Genomic DNA, 17,708 nt, shown 5'->3' with positions numbered 1-17,708 from the left:
CCATCTATACCTGATCACTCTCCCCCTCAATCACTCTCCCCCTTTTCCTGGCATGTGTGTATAATTTATTAATATGTGTGTGCACTCCTCATAAATGTGCATGAGGATGACAGAGGAAAACACTGGGTGTCTTGCTCAAGATTTGTTCCACATTGTTTTAATGAGTCAGAGTCTCATTTACCTGGATCTGTTGTGTATTTGACTATATATAGATTAAGGTATTAAAATTCAATCTAACCTGCCACAGCTCCCAACCTAGTTCCTATCCCAATTTGAAAAGTTTTCCAAGGTTATTTGTCACAGTACGATCATTCCTTTGCCTGTTTTCATAACTACAATGTAGGCTTTTCAAACCCAAGTATGGTCTGTCTCCTTCCCAAATCATACTGATCCTTATTATGAGATATTAGAAAATGTAGCAAGTGACAGTTTTAAGATATGATTAGGGCTCTGTCAGTGTGACTGGACTGATATATTCTTACATGTACTATATTAAAGAATAACTGGGTTAATGGGTTGCCTTCAGAGATGGTCTTGTATAAAAGCCCATTTATCTTGGCTATATCTCAAACTCTACCTCCAGCCATCTCATCCAGGTCAAGGATCTCTGATATTGAAATTTTTTAGAAACAGAAAACAAACAAACTAAGACATGTGCCATCAGTAAAAGAGGAGTATTAATGACAATTATAAGATTTTGTGAGTTTTCAATAAGCAAACACGTGTAATGCATGAAGAAGCTTTCCAAGTACCTAGAAAGCATGATTTCAGAGTCAGCATGATTGTCATCATTATCCACTTTCTGTGAGGTCCAGATTATTACTAATTATACCTGGTAGTGTAAGACCTGGAAAGTATTGGTACTTTCTTGTCTGCTTTGAGAGTGTCATATTTGCAAATATCAAGTAATTATCATGCAGTCTTTTTAAAGCTATCCTTATTGTTGCCAACAATGACCATAGAAAGCCCACTTAGAAGAGGATGTCACCATCAGCACATTCAATGCCTCTATTTTTAAATCAGTGTCAGCATCATAAGTTTTTCACTTGAATTTCAAATCACAGATTTTTCTCCCCTAGACACATGGGAAGATGAAATACTGCTTTACTATCCTCATAATCAGTCTATCTGGTCATCTATCATATACCAACCCGTACCCTTGTCAATATCGGCATAGCCTCTGTCAAATTACATAAAGTTACAAAAGAATCTTATACAAAGCAAATTCATGTGATAAAACAATAACAGTAGATTCCAACTGTTGTAAACTCTCAGCTCATGCTATGAATGCAATTCAAATTCATCTATATTTTCATGTCATTTTATAATATCTTCTACTTATGCTCATTTAAGATGGCAAGTTATTAAGTGTTTTCAATTAATGATTTTTGTATTTTTTCCTAATTGAATCACCTTCCTAGCCTAATTTTATAATTCAATTAAAATAAGCCATCAAGTTTCCTTAGCATGATTTGCTCTTTATAAACCCCCTGCCATTTTTTCCCATTTTCATTGTTTCAACAGGCCAACTGCTGAAATGAAGATGTGGATACAGGGAAAATGTTTTCTCTATTTCCTATATTGCTTCGCTAATGTTGCTGCAACAAAGAATCACATAGTGATTTGTTTAAGTAACAAAAATATGTTATCTCACAGTCATGGGGGCTACAACTCAGGTAGGTTCACTGCCTTCTTCAGAAGAATATGAAAGTAAATCTCTTCCCTTAACTCTCAATTGGCTTCTGAGGCTTGCTAGCAGTCTTTAATATTCCTTGGCATGTTTTTTGCATCAACTTTTTCTGAAGACAGAACTGAACAACAGAATAAAAAAGCAATTCCAGCCAAGTCTGGTTTAGTGAGCCAGTGAGTTAACTGGTGTTACTTTCAGGATTATGGGTGAGGAGTTACTTACAAGAGCATGGACAATTCAGAGAGAAAAAGCCCACCCCTGCCTAAGTGAAGACTCCTGGAAGCTGCATCTGTGGAGCCCACTACACAACTCAGACAGCTTTGCTGCTAAGAGAATCTCCTCTCCCAATAAGTTCCTACTCCTTATATAACCTTGAGGAGGAGGAGGCTTGTAAATCTTGTAAGTTTCATGAACTTCATTAAATGTAGGAGGTGTTCATATCCTAAGCATGTTTACTTCGTGAGCTTTAGCTGACCTATGCTTCAATTTGGAGTTTGCTAAAGCCTCTCTCCAGGATGAAATGTTTCTATTCATAATTAATTGCTACACAATAAATGTACTCCCATGTTTTGATATCTGCCTTCATTTGCTCATGATGTTCTCCCTGTGTGCATGCCTATGTGTTCAAACTTCTTTTTTCATCAAGATACCAGTCATAAATGTTCACCTGTTTTTAGTTATATTTGTAACAAACCAATATTCAAATAGGACCACTTTCTAAGATACATGGAGTTAGAATGTCAATATGAAAATTGGATGAGGGAGAATATGCATGGCTTAATATTTCTCAAATTTAAAAAATGTGCTAAGACAATGCCAATTTAAGAAACCTTTTGGCTCAGCCTCATCTGTGAGGAAATATGGATCACACAAAGAGCCCATTAATTCCTTGAACTGGAATCAACCCAATGATGCAATCATACCTATGACTCAAGCTCCTTTATAGTGTTGGAAGCAAAGAAACATCAAGCATTTTGCCCCCTTATTCTGAATTCGTCATATAGCATCCTCAGATAGTTTATGGTACACAAGAAATAGCATAACTTGGTAGATGGTACCCAGCTTGAGCTACGTGTGTTATCTCATCACTTCTCATAAATAACAATATAGCAAATATGTAATTATACTAACAGTCATCTAAAGTGTATGGGCAGAGCTGGAAAAATGGCTCAGTGGTTAAGTGCACTTGCTATGTAAAAATTAATGCCCATGGGAGCCTAAAACTGCCAGAGTTAGAATCTCCTTATTGCACAGTTGTGTATGGCCACATGTGCCTAAAACCCCAGACCTCAGTAAGACAGGGACCTTAGAATATTTGGTGGCCCACAAGCTCTGAAATCATTAGATTCCAGCTCATAAAACAGGCTGGGTAAAAAAGCTATGGAGCAAATGCTTGGCATTCTGTTTTGGTCACCGTAGGCTGGCATTACCCACCACAGATCTGAGTATGGGACACCACCCCACCCTACTTCCCCCACCACACAAACAAAAAAAAGTCAACATACACAGGAAGGGACTCGAGGATGGCAAATTAAGCTTATGGATTCTAGAGGCAGAACACAGGTGGGTACTGATCCCAGATGCCCTACATTTTACCACTTTGATCTTAAACAACTCTCTCTATACATAAAAGTGAGATAAATGGGAATATTCATGTTATATATCTCTACATTTTATTAATGACTTAATATGTTTAAAACAATGTCAAGTACATAAAAAGCACTTGGGAAGATTAAGTTCTTCATAAACAAATGAAAATATTGAGACTAGGAATATAAAATACCTTCTCCAAGATAGCATGTCAGTGATGAAACACACATTCAACCTCAGAACATGTGAAGACCTTCGAGGTAGGCAGAGTGCCAGAAGCATCTTATATTTAGTGTGTCTATGTATCACACTTTGAAGTGATGGAGATATTTATGGACTCTTTCAGAGACATCAAAAGTAGAGAGGACCAACCAGTATACTTGTCTGCTCACCACAGCTGACTATAGGACTGTCTGTTCAGAGAACTGAATTTAGGAGTGTGGGGTCCTAAAGAATTCCTTCAGATAGTCATCTGTGTATAAAATTCTAAAATAGCTGTTTGGCTGGACCAAGACAAGCTAAGGGATTGGTGCCCTGGATTTAAGGAAAAATTCATATTTTCAGGTACTTACTACATTTGTGTATGACTTACTACCACCAAGAGAATTTATTACTGTTATTTTTGTTGTTATTGCTGTTGTTTATTTCTTTTTTTAATTTTTTTTAAATTATTTATTTATTTATTTGAGAGCAATAGACACAGAGAGAAAGACAGATAGAGGGAGAGAGAGAGAATGGGCGCGCCAGGGCTTCCAGCCTCTGCAAATGAACTCCAGACGCATGCGCCCCCTTGTGCATCTGGCTAACGTGGGACCTGGGGAACCGAGCCTTGAACCAGGGTCCTTAGGCTTCACAGGCAAGCGCTTAACTGCTAAGCCATCTCTCCAGCCCTGTTGTTTATTTCTTAAGTTGCTGTGGAAGATACACTAATAGCTAAACTTCATATTATTGTTCTGTGTACCTTTAGAACACAGTTGCATTTTGTATTTTAAGTATTTTTTGAAACTTCTCTTTACCTCTTGGTAAGGCAGTGGTAAACACTCTGCTATTTCTTTTAGGACAAATTCATAATCTATCAAAACAACTGTAAGCTGAACCCTATTAATATATTCTATTCATATGTTTCTAGGACTCTATTTCTCACCAGATTAAAAACAATTTGTTTCTTTTGGTGTCTAAGTGTCTAGCAGGTAGTCTTTTATATCAATATTTACTAACTGGAAAACTCACTGAAAGATGGATGAGGGAATGAATATGTAAATGGATTAACTAGAAGACTTAAAACCTGCTATCCAACAAGTTACTTAATTTGACTTCTGACCAGTGAAAAGGAAGATAGAGTATGTGATGTAGAAATGAAGTGCAACTTTGTGTGTGATACTCATTGGATAATGAAACTCAAACTTCTTCTGCCAAAAGACATAAAATTAAAAACAAAATAGAGATAACTTAACTACCAAATATTAATCCTGATTTTCATGTGTTAAAATCTTCAAAGTATTCCTTTAGGTTTCTTTAATCAATGGCTGTTTTAGAAAGCTCTTCATTACTTCCTAATTGTCCAGATTCATTTTCATCATTTTTCCTTATTAGAGGCAGATTTTGTTTTCAAATGAGTTAACTAGATCAGCTATTTCAGAATCATTAACTTCAAGCATTTTTCTCAGTTACTAGCATGTCCTTTATGTTTCTACCACACTCTTTTCTCCATTTTTAAGACCATCTGCTTTATTTTCAGACTTTTTTTCATACTCTTTAAGCAATGTTAGTTTTGTTCTAGATTACCAACACACATTTACAGTAACCCTAATCATAGATACTTTATCATATCTACATTTTTGAATGAAGATGCAATGATCATCTCATGAGGTAATATGTGAAATTTTAAAAAAATTAAGAATTACCTAGGGGTTTTGTGTGTACTATGTATTAGATATGTATGTGCATTGGATGCACATGTGTTTGCAGATGTGTGTGCCCTGTGCAGAGGCCAGGGTAACATATCAGGTCTTCTTATGTTACTCTTCCACTTTAATTTCTTGAGTCTATGGAGTCTTTCAGTGAACACAGAGCTGCCATTTTCTCGGTTCTCTTGAACCCTGGTGATCATCTAGTCTCTGATCCCCACATAACTGGGGTTACATGCATGTGTGATCAAACTCAGGTGGTCTCAGGCCTTCTCAGTCCCTTATGCTTGTGTAATAAGTTCTCTTACACACTAAGCCATCTTCCCTACCCCAGAATCACCTAGGTTCTAATCCATATAAATAAATTCATAAAGCCATTGCCATGATATACAAAACAAGTCTTACAAATTAACTTGAGTATCTTCTTTGGTTCATGCACTATATTAAACTTGAAAATACACATATTTATTGGCCCTAACCATCCCACTACTGGGAATATGACTCCACAGAATTAAAGGCACAATATTATTATCACAGATACGGTTATTGTGCCAAAAAGCTAGAAACAAATGTTTATCAATAAATGGTATTAATATTATAGACTATTGTAAGGATATTCTTATATGACTAAATAAGGTCAGATAAAGATACAAAAGGGTAGTCAGCTGGTTATGATTGGGGAAGGATAAGATGTTATAAGGGAAGAAGAAAGATAGAAGAGAAGAAAAGAAGTAGTAAAAAAACAGGCTATAAAATATGATTTCAAGTCTTTATAATGTCATATGTGACTGAATATGAACATTACGCCCAAGGGTGACCACCACAGTTACCTAAAAGGAGGAGTTTAGTATAGGATTACTTTGTTATATTGCATATACTGAGACTTTCATAGAACTGAACTTTTAAAAACAATTTTATTATTTGAATTAATACATATAGCATGTCAAATATAGAACTTATTATTTAAAGTTATTTTACTATATATTCTATAAGGATATATATCATAAGAGATTCAATCATGTTAAAGACTTTGACTTCACACAGCAGAACTCAAATCTAGCCACTGATCAGTGGTAGGTTAGGGGCTGTAAGAAAAGACTAAGGACCCCATGTCCAATAGACTCTATATCATGTCAAGTCTATTCATAAAACAGACTTCACTAATTTAAATTTTTAAATTAAAGTCAACTGATGCCTTTTCTTCTTAATTAAGTTCTGCACTTGTTTTTCTAGAAAGTCTTCAAAATTCCTTCTGCAAAACCTCCTTAGGTTTATGTAGTTTGGCAAATCTCATTTTGATGGATGAAATGCAATACTATGTAGGAAATGTCTCAATGTCTGCTTTGGATTGTATAGCCCTCAGGGTTTGTCAAGTTCTTTTTAAATTCAATAAGAGCCTATACTGGGAGAAGAAACAATGTTGGGATGTAAAATTTGGTATACTTGAACAATAATGCCAGAAAGTGAGGTAGAGAGTCTTAGCAGATATTTTGTATGTTAGTACTCTCTTGTGTCTCCTGGAACCTTATAGCATACAAACAAGCTGGTAGAAAAGATGGTGATTCTGCCTATTTAAAATAGTCCAGTATTTTCACCAACCCAAAACTGCAAAAAAAGGAGAGATATAACTGCATGAATTTCTGAGAGCATGTTAATTACATTGGCGTATGAAAGTTGTTATGAAGTAGGAATAATCAGAATATCTCAGCACTGATTAGAAAATAAAGAATAAATTAATCCAGGTATGATTTCTAGGCCATTATCATTACCATATGTCTCCTTAATTACCTTTCTTCTCTGGAGCCTGATGTCTTATAAGAGTTGCTTCCAAAACAAATGTATTATAAAGGAATAATTATTTTTTTAAAGATCTTAATGAACCAATAATGTCTGTAATTGCCCACCACAATTACTGATAACAATGAGGAAATCACTGGCACATGGAATCAGAGTCATTTACTTAAAGGCAATACTTTTTCATTACAAATAAAGGTGTAATATTTGATATTTCTTAAAAAGCTGTGAAAGCAGTTGAAGAGACAGCACCCTGAATCCCCAATCTTCCAATGACCTTTGTTTTAGAATCAGTGTTCTGCTGTCAAAGAATAAATTGGGGTTAAACATCAGCTTTATTTTAATTCACAAATTTGTCATTTTTTAAAAAGTCAATAGTTTTAAAATTTTTTATTAAAAAAAAACTCAGAAAACAATTTCAGGATGAATGGATAAAGCAGCTCTAAAGTGACCCATGGGAATAACCTGAGCCCTACCCTTATGCCTAGGGCAGAGATCCCAAAAGGGTGAGAGGACTGGGCTCTCAAACTTCCAGTTTCACTGACAAAGATCTAAGCAATGGATACAAGAAGTCAAACAAAGCATGAGATAACCAGTATCACATTTTTGTTAGTTTTTTACATCTGTTTCCTCAACTTCTTTAAGCTAAGTTTAATTTTCATTTTTCTGTTTTGAGAAGACAGATGTAGATGCAGCCTCATCCTCTTGGAGACTAGAATGAGAGGAAGAAAACAAAAACAAAAACAAAAAAAAATAAAAATAAAAAGGAATGCTTTTGAAATCACTCAACCTCATAACAGAGACAGTAAAGGATAAATCATGACAATTCTGAAACATGTCCCACACAAGAAATAGCTAAAATGTACATGTCCAAAACCAGCAGCTAATAAAATCCCACCCTTGAAAAGAGGTTGGCCAACTGTTGAAACTTTAAGAATCATGTCAATTTGGAGATACTGAGGGGCGGGGGGCTAGGTAAAGAGTAAGAAATAGTAAATACCATATACTATCAAGCTCAAGTTGATTCTACTTTTTTATTCATAGGGATCTCACAATAGACTGCAGCTGTAATTTCAAGCCATAGCTCCAAGAAAGATTTAACAGCTAAGGTCAGAATAGTTTTCTTATTAAGCTACCATTTCCTTTACAAAGTGGAGTGTCTTGTACTTACTGCTGCCCCTTTAACTCTTGCAGTGAATAATTAAAAGTGAACTGCAAGGCATATTTTGTGATGCTTATTACACTGTAGGTTGTAGGGTTCTGCTCAGTGGCTCATTTTAAATGCTCACCAATCCCTAGAGGGTTACCGTGCCATTAGTCTGCATCGACTGTATTGGCTGGCCCTTAAAAGCAAGGCAGACAGTTCCAAGTCACAATAAAATAGTCCCACTGGTGACTCACCATATTGACAGTGGGGTCCATAATATCCCTGTGAGCATAGGCATCTCTGGACTTCACCAACTGAGCAATCCCTTCCAGCAAAATGAATCCCCAGAGCAGAGACAGCTACAGGAGAGCATACAAGAACACAGGCGTGATGAAGTTGAGAGAAAGAAAGAAAATCCTCAATGTAGGTACCATACAGCTACAATGACATAGTCTAGAAATCTCTATCCATCCCTCCATTGCAAGGTTATACAGTGTGTTATTACAAATTAATGTCTGACCATCTGAAGCTTCTAGAAATACAGAATCTGAGAACCACTCCAGACCCAATCATAATTTGTACTTTAAAAAGATAACAAGATAATTTGTACTCACATTCTAATTTGAAAAGTAATGATCTAAGGAAATATTACTGCATAGATAAATTATAATCAATATAATATTAAAATTATATAGTGTAATCTATATAATCTTTAAAAAGAATCAAATGAAACCTCAGGCAAAATATTAGAGAAAGACTGTGTATTATACAAACACTGCAATGTGTGTGTGTGTGTGTGTGTGTGTGTGTGTGTGGAAAGAGAGAGAGAGAGAGAGAGAGAGTGAGAGAGAGAGAGAGAGAGGGCGCCAAATTAGGTGTCATGTAAAAATATAAAGAATCTGCCTTGTAGTTGACAATTTCTAGGCGTTTGGAGCAGTTATGGTGGTACTGTGAGCAGATATCCTCAGCGATATTACCCCAGCCAGCTGCAGTAGCCTAACATTTCATGTGAATACCCAATGACCTTTGCTCACCTCTCAACACTCAACCTGTTTAATATGGGAAGCCTGTGGCGGCTTCACTAAGGTACTTCAAGAGCTGATAGTACACTAAGGAAGGAAGCAGGATGCAACAAAGTCCCCAAGGTGCACAGCAGCAGGAGAGATGAATTGTGCTGTGGAGCTGCATTGATTGCAACATACTGAAGCATTTGAAGTGACTTTGCAATAACCATAAGCACATAATGTAGATAAGGGAGTCACTAAACAGAACCATCCCCACCCCCACATGAATGAACTCCACAATGCCACAAGCTCTGCTGCATAAGTGCTAGCAAACAGCCTCCAGAGGTTCCAAAATGCCCTCACCAGAGGTTTGCAAAGGGACTGCATTCCCCATCTTAAAATGTCGACTGCTGCCTCCAGAGTTCTGCAATTAATCATGACAAGCACAAGTTGAGAAATCCCATTTAGATTTAGTACAGTGATTTCCCTCTGGACTTTTGAATCAACTGTGAATTACAAATTTGATGATATGGGAAAGAGGCAAACAGAAAAGAGATGGACATCAAGGTATAACCTGTCTGGCTTTGACTCAACTGTCTTTTAAAGCAAGAGACAGAATAAAAAGCAATGTTTCCATAGGTCCTGAGCTATGACCTATCCTTGCAAATGCTTAACTGAAAGGATTTTTTGTGCATTTTCGCACATGTCATGTGTGAACATTCAGTCCAAAGTGACTCTCTGAATGTGTGCTGCTTCTAAAGATGATGAAAACTTGACAGACATTATCTGATTATAGCAAAACCTGAGCAAAGCCATTCCTTCCAGTGACAGAGAGTGAGACAGGAAGAATTACAACTTACAGTGTGGGCATCCTGGTTCATCATCCCATCGGCTCCATCCAGGGCAGCATGTATAGGCCATCTGCTGCTCTGTGATGTACACCTGTCTATAGGTAGTGTAGTACCGGGTCCTGGGGAACACAGAATTTGGGTCAGGGAATAGTGACACACCTCTTCTGGCAAAGGTACCATTTTTATAAAAAGCATTTCCCCATCCAATTCAAATCCTGTCATAAATATGTGGGAAGATGGATGAGTATGTACATGGACAGATGTAGACAGACAAATGTATATACATACATACATGTAATGTGCTTTGCTTACACTATATATATACCTCATTACATATGTAGGAAAGATGGGTTAAAATATATGTATATGATAGTATAAACACTCCTATCTCAAACTCCCAAGTGTAAAATCGAAAATTTTGAGGAGAAAAATGACATCATGAAGGGTGCATGGATATCAACTCAACACTGAAGGCTTCTCATATACTGGTTTAATACAGAAAGCATTCTCAGCTACACTGCCATCAACCATGAGGATCACAGTCCTTGGTTGGTGGTGGGGACACAAAGAATTAACAAATAAAATGCTGTTTGGCTTGACAAAGGAGTACAGTACATGATATATGAAGAGTGACTGCACGTGCAAGGTTAAATTTTCCATGGCTAGGGGAAATTCTGCTTAAAAAAAAACAGTTTTAAATATCCCTTCAGGAGAAAAATTATGAGCAAAAATGTTTACAACAGGGCATTATCCATGATATCCATGCTAACCTCAGCTCACTGCAGTACCAAGCAGTCCAAGCCTGCTGGTTTCCTCTCTATCAGCCCCATGCCATGGGTGTTCTTTATCCCCAAAGCACTAGCTCATTCTTCTCCCTTACATACTTCTCCCCACCAGCATGAACACCCTCATTATTCAAGGCAAAGTTCAATTTCCACTTTCTCCAGTTTCCCTCTCCCCTTCATGTCACCATGAATTGCTCTGTATCTCTCAGAAATAGAACTTTGTGGCTACTGTGTTATATATGACATTTAATTACTCACTATCTCAAAGAGCAACCTAGTGTCCTTTGTGTCTATCTGCCCAGTGGAATATAGCTATAGGTTTATATGCAAACAAATGTCTGGTAGAGATACTGGTTATCTTTCTACATTGACACCATTCCAAATCAGCATTACACAGAGAATGTTTAAAATGGCTAAGCTCTTCGGAATAAATACTTGAATCCTGATTTACTTAGTCAGATTTTTTCCCCAAATTCCAAACATCTATATGTAAGAAAACTTTCTATCTTTGGTTCAGAGTACTAGTATCATGGACTAAACCACATGAAGGTATTACAGAAAGCCAAAGTAGAAAAAATTTTTTTTCCAAAGCAAATTCTTGGGGGCTGGAGAGATGGCTAAGCAGTACTTGCAAAGCCTGATGGCCCAGCTCAATTCTCCAGTACCCATGTAAAGTCAGATGCACAAAGTGGTACATGCATTTGGAGTTCACTTGCAGTAGCAAGAGGCCCTGGCTTGCTTTCTTTCCCTCTCTCTCTCTCTCTCTCTCTCTCTCTCTCTTTCTCCCCCTCTCTTTACCTTTCCTCTGTGTTTGAATATAAATAAATATTTGTTGAATCCTCTAATTATCAAGTCACATGTACTAGAGCATTCATTCTAATTTCTTTTATAATAAATTTTACAGCATTATACCAATCTGCATTGAAGACCTACTGTGTACTAAGCATTGTGCCACATGTGCTAAATATGCTTTCAACTAGTTCTCTTTGTATCCACGAATGACATTATTTTTTTAACTTTTCAGTTCAAGGCCACAGAGCTAGTAAGAACCAGGGATTTTTTTTTTCTTATTTACATGTCATATAAATATACTGTTTAGAGCAGACTCACACCAAAAGGACGAAATCTAAAGATTGAATATATACACACACGTGTGTGCACATATGCACATACAAAGAATATGTTATTATTCACAAATATAAATTACTTAGTCTTGCAGTATTTGATTTAGGTTTATACTTGTTCTGGTACTTCTAGATATCAAACCTAATTGTTTATAAATGCCTCCAATATCTCATTGCTAATAGTAGTATTAACAATAAATTCATTAACATGAAACCACACTTTTTAATTATGTTTTTTTCCTAAGTAGAAGCCCATTTGACTCATTTACATAAAAGTCAACTATTATCAATGTTTTATATCAAAAGGTTGATAGGTGTTTTGTAAAACTATTTTAAAACTTTGGGGAAAAAATGTCTTGTTGAAGCCTGGACTCTTAGAAAGCATTGTGGACACTTGCGTTCTCTCTCCTCTTATAGCCTGCTGAGATAATCCTAATTCAAAGTCATACTGAAGCTAAAGGAGCTCTGGGTTTCAAAGTGCCACCACCGAGCCAGGGCAGGTCAGATACGAGTTCACAGCAGTGTATAAATTGTGCTAAATTTAGCAAAGCAACACAATATTCCTTGTTTCTGTCACTTTTCTGTTCTTTAGCTTGCAATGGTATATCATGTGATGAGGTAAAATTAGCAGCATCTAACCCAAAATACTTCACACATAAATGAGACCTAAAACACAATAGTCATTCATTGCATGTCTAAAGGAAAATATGTAATTCTCAGGGTTCTTAGTGGGCATACCCCATACTCTTTTATGTAACTAGGCATTTGTACTTTAAACTGTATTGGATAAGACATTTAAGAACAAAAGAATTTCTGGTTTTGGTTTTCAATCATCTCAAGCATCAGAAAGTGTCCTTACCTTCTTTCATAGCCCACACAGCCCCTGGAGCCTAAGCAGTCATGTTTCCAGAGCTTGGCCGTGTGTGTGAAAGCTCGGACACATGGTTATGCAAATCTCACCACTGCTAGATGTTCTTCTTTGCACACATTTGGCCTTGAAAACAAATAAAAAATGAGCAATCAATATGATAGGAAAAATATATGTTTTCTATGTGAAACATGAAGTCCATTGATCAAAAGTATGGATGTCTCAAGAAAATACATATATGAAGTAATGGGAGAAATACAGACAATATTGTTAAAAACCCAAGCCCCATTAGAAGATTGCTCAATGGTTAAAGGAGCCTGCTGGCCTAGGTTCAATTCCCCAGCATCCACACAAAGCCAGATTCAAAGCAGCACATGCATCTGTAATCCCAAGGCATCTGAGGCAATGGGAGGTGGAGCCAGAAGAACTCGAGGGCCAGCCAATCTGACAGCCATTTGCAAGTCTGGTGGTTCTTTGCAGTACTATGAGACCCTGTGTCAAAGAAGGTGGAGCAGGGACTCTTTGAAGTTGTCCTTTGACCTCCATATGCATGCTGAAATATACATGCATACACACACACACACACACACACACACACACACACACACACACACAATAATGCTAACAATAATGGGAAAATTTCAAGCCCCACAACCATATACAAAATTCAGTAAAAATAAAGCATTGTTTAAGAACCAGGACAAGGGAAAAATGCACAATTAGAATAGAAATTTTAAGACTAAGAAAAAATCGAAAGTTACACACATGGTTCCTAAGTATCCACAGGAAGTTAGGGAAACTACAAAACTTGAATAGTATAGTAAGCTCTGAGCTCTTTCATAACCAAAGTTTAAAAAATAGTCTCTCAATCATTTCAATATCCATGGGTACAAAGTAAGTCAATTCATCCAGAGTAGCTAAATGCCTCCTAAAAATTATTTCTAAACAATTTTCCATGTGGGTCTAATTGGGATTCACATATAATGCCTGTTTAACTACAAATACTTTTAACCTGCAAAATTATATGAATATTCTCTTATACACATTTTATCCAGATTTACTTTTAATTACTAAATATATAGGTTAACATAATCTAGAGTGCCAACTTTTTTAAATAAACTTTTTAATTGAAGAAAGCTCTTAGTGATGAATAATTTACCAACTCATATCATTTTACATTGCATCATTGGAAATAATGCTTACTATAATAGCAAATCAAGCCATGTGCTCATGTTTTTCATGCAGTGAAGGTCTTTACAAGCCATGCACTGACCACCCCTCCCATTACACATACCCTCTACCCACCCTGGATGTGAAATATTATTCAGATTTTATTCTTCCTGTCTTCAGGATGCTTATAGTCTAAGTCAGTCTATACAACAAATCATCTCAGGAAGCTTAAAATGTGGCTTAGACTCCATATTCTCAATCTCTCTCTGTAATCAATCAATCAATAAATATTTAAAACTCTATTAGATGACTATAATTCATATATAATATACTATATAATTATAATTAATATACTCTGTGATGTAATTTTATATGTAATATAAGTATAACTCATAAAGATAATAAAGTAAATATAATTCAAAGTTTTATAAGCCATGTACTGACACCACTGGAATGTGAAAGATTATTCAGGCTTTAATCTGCATGCCTTTGGGATGTTTATAGTCTGGCTTAGTCTTTTCACTGAACACAAAGCACCATTATTTTCTGTCAATAGTTTGAAAATCACACAGCAGTTCACATTGAACTTCCCTGTGCAACCTCTTCATTTTTCTATCTACCTATCCATTCACCCAGTCAGTCAAATAATATTTATTACATGCAGGTACACAAAAAAAGATAGCTTCAGAGGCATGCCTCCAGACAAGTAGTTAAGCATAAGCCATTTATTATCAAGCACTGACCAGGAAATGATGAAGTGACACAGGGAGGGAAGGTGACCAGTAGTAGACTCATCACTGTAGACAAATTGACAAGATGGCCTCACTAAATCCAGTTAATGATGAGTTGAGGGCAGTTCCCTCCATAGCATTTCAGGCCCAAAGAACGTACAAGGCGTGGTCAACTTCCAGAAACCAAACAAGGCCTAGAGCGAAGAGATGTAAGCTAGGCAGTTGGAAACTTATCAAGTGCAACCTGAAGGAGATTGGACCTAGCAAAAGAAGTCTGGATTCTTTCTGGCTTTATAACATAAACAGAGAGAGAGAAAGTGAAAAGCAGTAAACAGATACAAAACACGATGTGTTGAGATCCAAGCAATCAAGGGGCTGAACTGTAGGTATAGGATTCATGGACTATGACCAGCTTTTCTGAAGAGGTGATCCTGAGAAATGTGAAGACCAGGCACCACCGGAGGCTGGGAATTTCATCAGGCAGGGTGAATAAATTGTTCATAGGTTAGCAAAGGAAACAAATGGTCCAACAGAGGACTACTACAGATCCATGATGGGGTGTCTACGAGATGGGCAGACCTTCCAGGCCAAGGAGTTTGCATTCTGTTTCCACTGCTTTGAAACTCACAGACTTTTCTAACTCTTATGAACTCCTACTATGGCATGATCCTGGCTCTGTCATTGACTAGTGAAAGTTAGCAAGAGCCAGCTGATGCAGCATCCATACCCGTGTCCTCTCCACTCTGAGGGAAGTCTGTGATAAGGGAAGACGCTAACCCCATGGGTATTCCAGGAAGAATATGTATGATCAAGACTCACAAGTACTTGCTATATTTGATGCCTCCCACTATACATCTATGCTTTTCCATGGCCTACTCTCTGTAGAGTATGGCCATGTACATGCATAGCAAGCTATTAACTAGCCATCTGTCAACTAATTTGCTGTTCACTCACACTTAAGTTGGTAGAAGAAAAAAATTATTAAACACTGACCAATATATAGAAAAACTGGGCATTACTGATTTCTAACTAAATTATATGGATGTCCAATGACAGCTGCCATATACCTACAACAGAGGGCCTCAACTTCAGAGCAAACCAAATCAATCAATCAATATAATTAACACAAGGTACTTCCTTCATCACTGGCAAGAATTCAGCATCTTATACCTCTTCTCCCCGTACTCTAACCAAGGCTGTTATAAGAAAATAAAGAAGGGGCTGGAGAGATGGCTTAGCGGTTAAGCGCTTGCCTGTGAAGCCTAAGGACCCCGGTTCGAGGCTCGGTTCCCCAGGTCCCACGTTAGCCATATGCACAAGGGGGCGCACGCGTCTGGAGTTCGTTTGCAGAGGCTGGAAGCCCTGGCGCGCCCATTCTCTCTCTCTCCCCCTATCTGTCTTTCTCTCTGTGTCTGTTGCTCTCAAATAAATAAATAAAAATTTAAAAAAGAAAATAAAGAAGAAAAGACCAGACTCAGACCACAATAAGCCATTATCCTAGCCCTTGTTGACCCCATTCAGCTACCAGTGCTACAGTTCCAGTTTGAGATGGCAGAAAGGACGAGTCAGATGTTGAATACGGAATTTTAAACTGACCAAGAATAAGTGGCTAGAACCATTGAAATTAGCTGGTGGCATGTGCTATGGGTGGGGTCAGGAGAAGCAATGCACAATAATTTAGATATTAGACAAAAATTTTAAAAATGGTCCTGTATTATATTTTAGTACCCTGAAACTTCTTCCAAAATGGCAGTACTTGCTCCACCCTTCATGCTGAGTGTCATTCTCTTCCAGGTCACTTTCTTAGAGACAGTTCAGGGAGAGGACTGGCAAAAAAGAGGACAATTCTTCATTTCACTTTGTGAGCTTGCTTTGAGACACCATTATTCCCTGCCAGCCTCTGCTGCCTGTGCCCAGGGCTTGGTGAGCACATTCTATGCTGTGCACCACTGCTTGGACCTCTTCTGCCTTTTCCGTGCCACCAAAGATCTATTTTCTTGCCTGTGCATGTGGTGTGTATGTGTGTATGTACGTTCATATGTATATGTGTGGCTGCATGTGTGTGGGGGAGATGGACTTTGATTGCTCTCCCCTTTATTTTCTGAGGCAAGGCCTCTCACCTACACCTAAAGCTCACCCATGAAGCTAATCTAGCTAGGCAGCTTGCTCCAGGGCTCCTCGTCTCTGCTTTCGAGGAGCTGGGATTACAGATGAGCCATCACCGCTGCCACACTTCTGTTAGTCCTGGGGTACAAACTCTCACCCTCATGTCCGCAACAGCAAGCACTTTGCTGACTGAGTCATCTCCTCAGCTCCCAGAGATCTGATTTCAAGTCTTATCTACATATGTTCTATCACTTACCATGCTTTAAAAATCTCTTATCTCACTTTGATAGACATCTTAAAAAGTAGGGCTTCTTAAGAGTTATCATTTTGACCAGAAGTCCTAACTTACCTTCCAAATTATTAGTTATGTTTTTCTTCCACTTTAAAATATTATGCCTCCAACCTTGCTTGGTAGCTACATGGAGTAGGTGTTCCATAAGTTGTACCTGGATGTGTGAGTTTGCCTGAAAGGAACTCTAGCAATTTAGAAACACCCATCAAACATTGCCTGACACATGCTCCATGCTTAGCTACACATTAGCTATTTTAAGTTCATTAAGTAACTCTAAAGATAAAATTCTCTAAAAATATTATGTATATAATTTAATTTTGATGTCACTATTGATTTGCCATACACTGAAATAAATGAAATTAGATAAGGTGACACTTTCTTTTAAAATCAGAGCTTAATATGACACTTTTAAATGAGAACACTAATTAAAATTAATAAAAGACACCATACTGCTACTGCTGCTGTGTGACCCTCAATTCCCTTAAGTGTGCATAGCTTGTGCCCTCTAAAGTTGAGCCATAATTGGAGAGCAGGATCCAACATCTCTGTTCCTTAAGCTAGTAGTAGAATATTCTAGAGTCAGCAGAATAACATATGATCAGAAGGCTACCTTTCAGTACAGGAAAATCAAAATGAGGGGTTTGAAATA

General features: G+C 37.3%; 1 pseudogene; it reads right to left on the bottom strand.

Moving 5' to 3' along the window:
• LOC101594526 overlaps positions 1-16,433 on the bottom strand; it is a 564,925-nt pseudogene extending 548,492 nt beyond the window's left edge.
• Between the last annotated feature and the right edge of the window lie 1,275 nt (positions 16,434-17,708).

Source organism: Jaculus jaculus, chromosome 11, assembly GCF_020740685.1.
Source record: "Jaculus jaculus isolate mJacJac1 chromosome 11, mJacJac1.mat.Y.cur, whole genome shotgun sequence".
In the NCBI taxonomy this organism is placed as follows: domain Eukaryota; kingdom Metazoa; phylum Chordata; class Mammalia; order Rodentia; family Dipodidae; genus Jaculus; species Jaculus jaculus.
The sequence above is the reverse complement of the archived record's forward strand: the minus strand, read 5'-3'. Positions and strand labels throughout refer to the sequence as shown.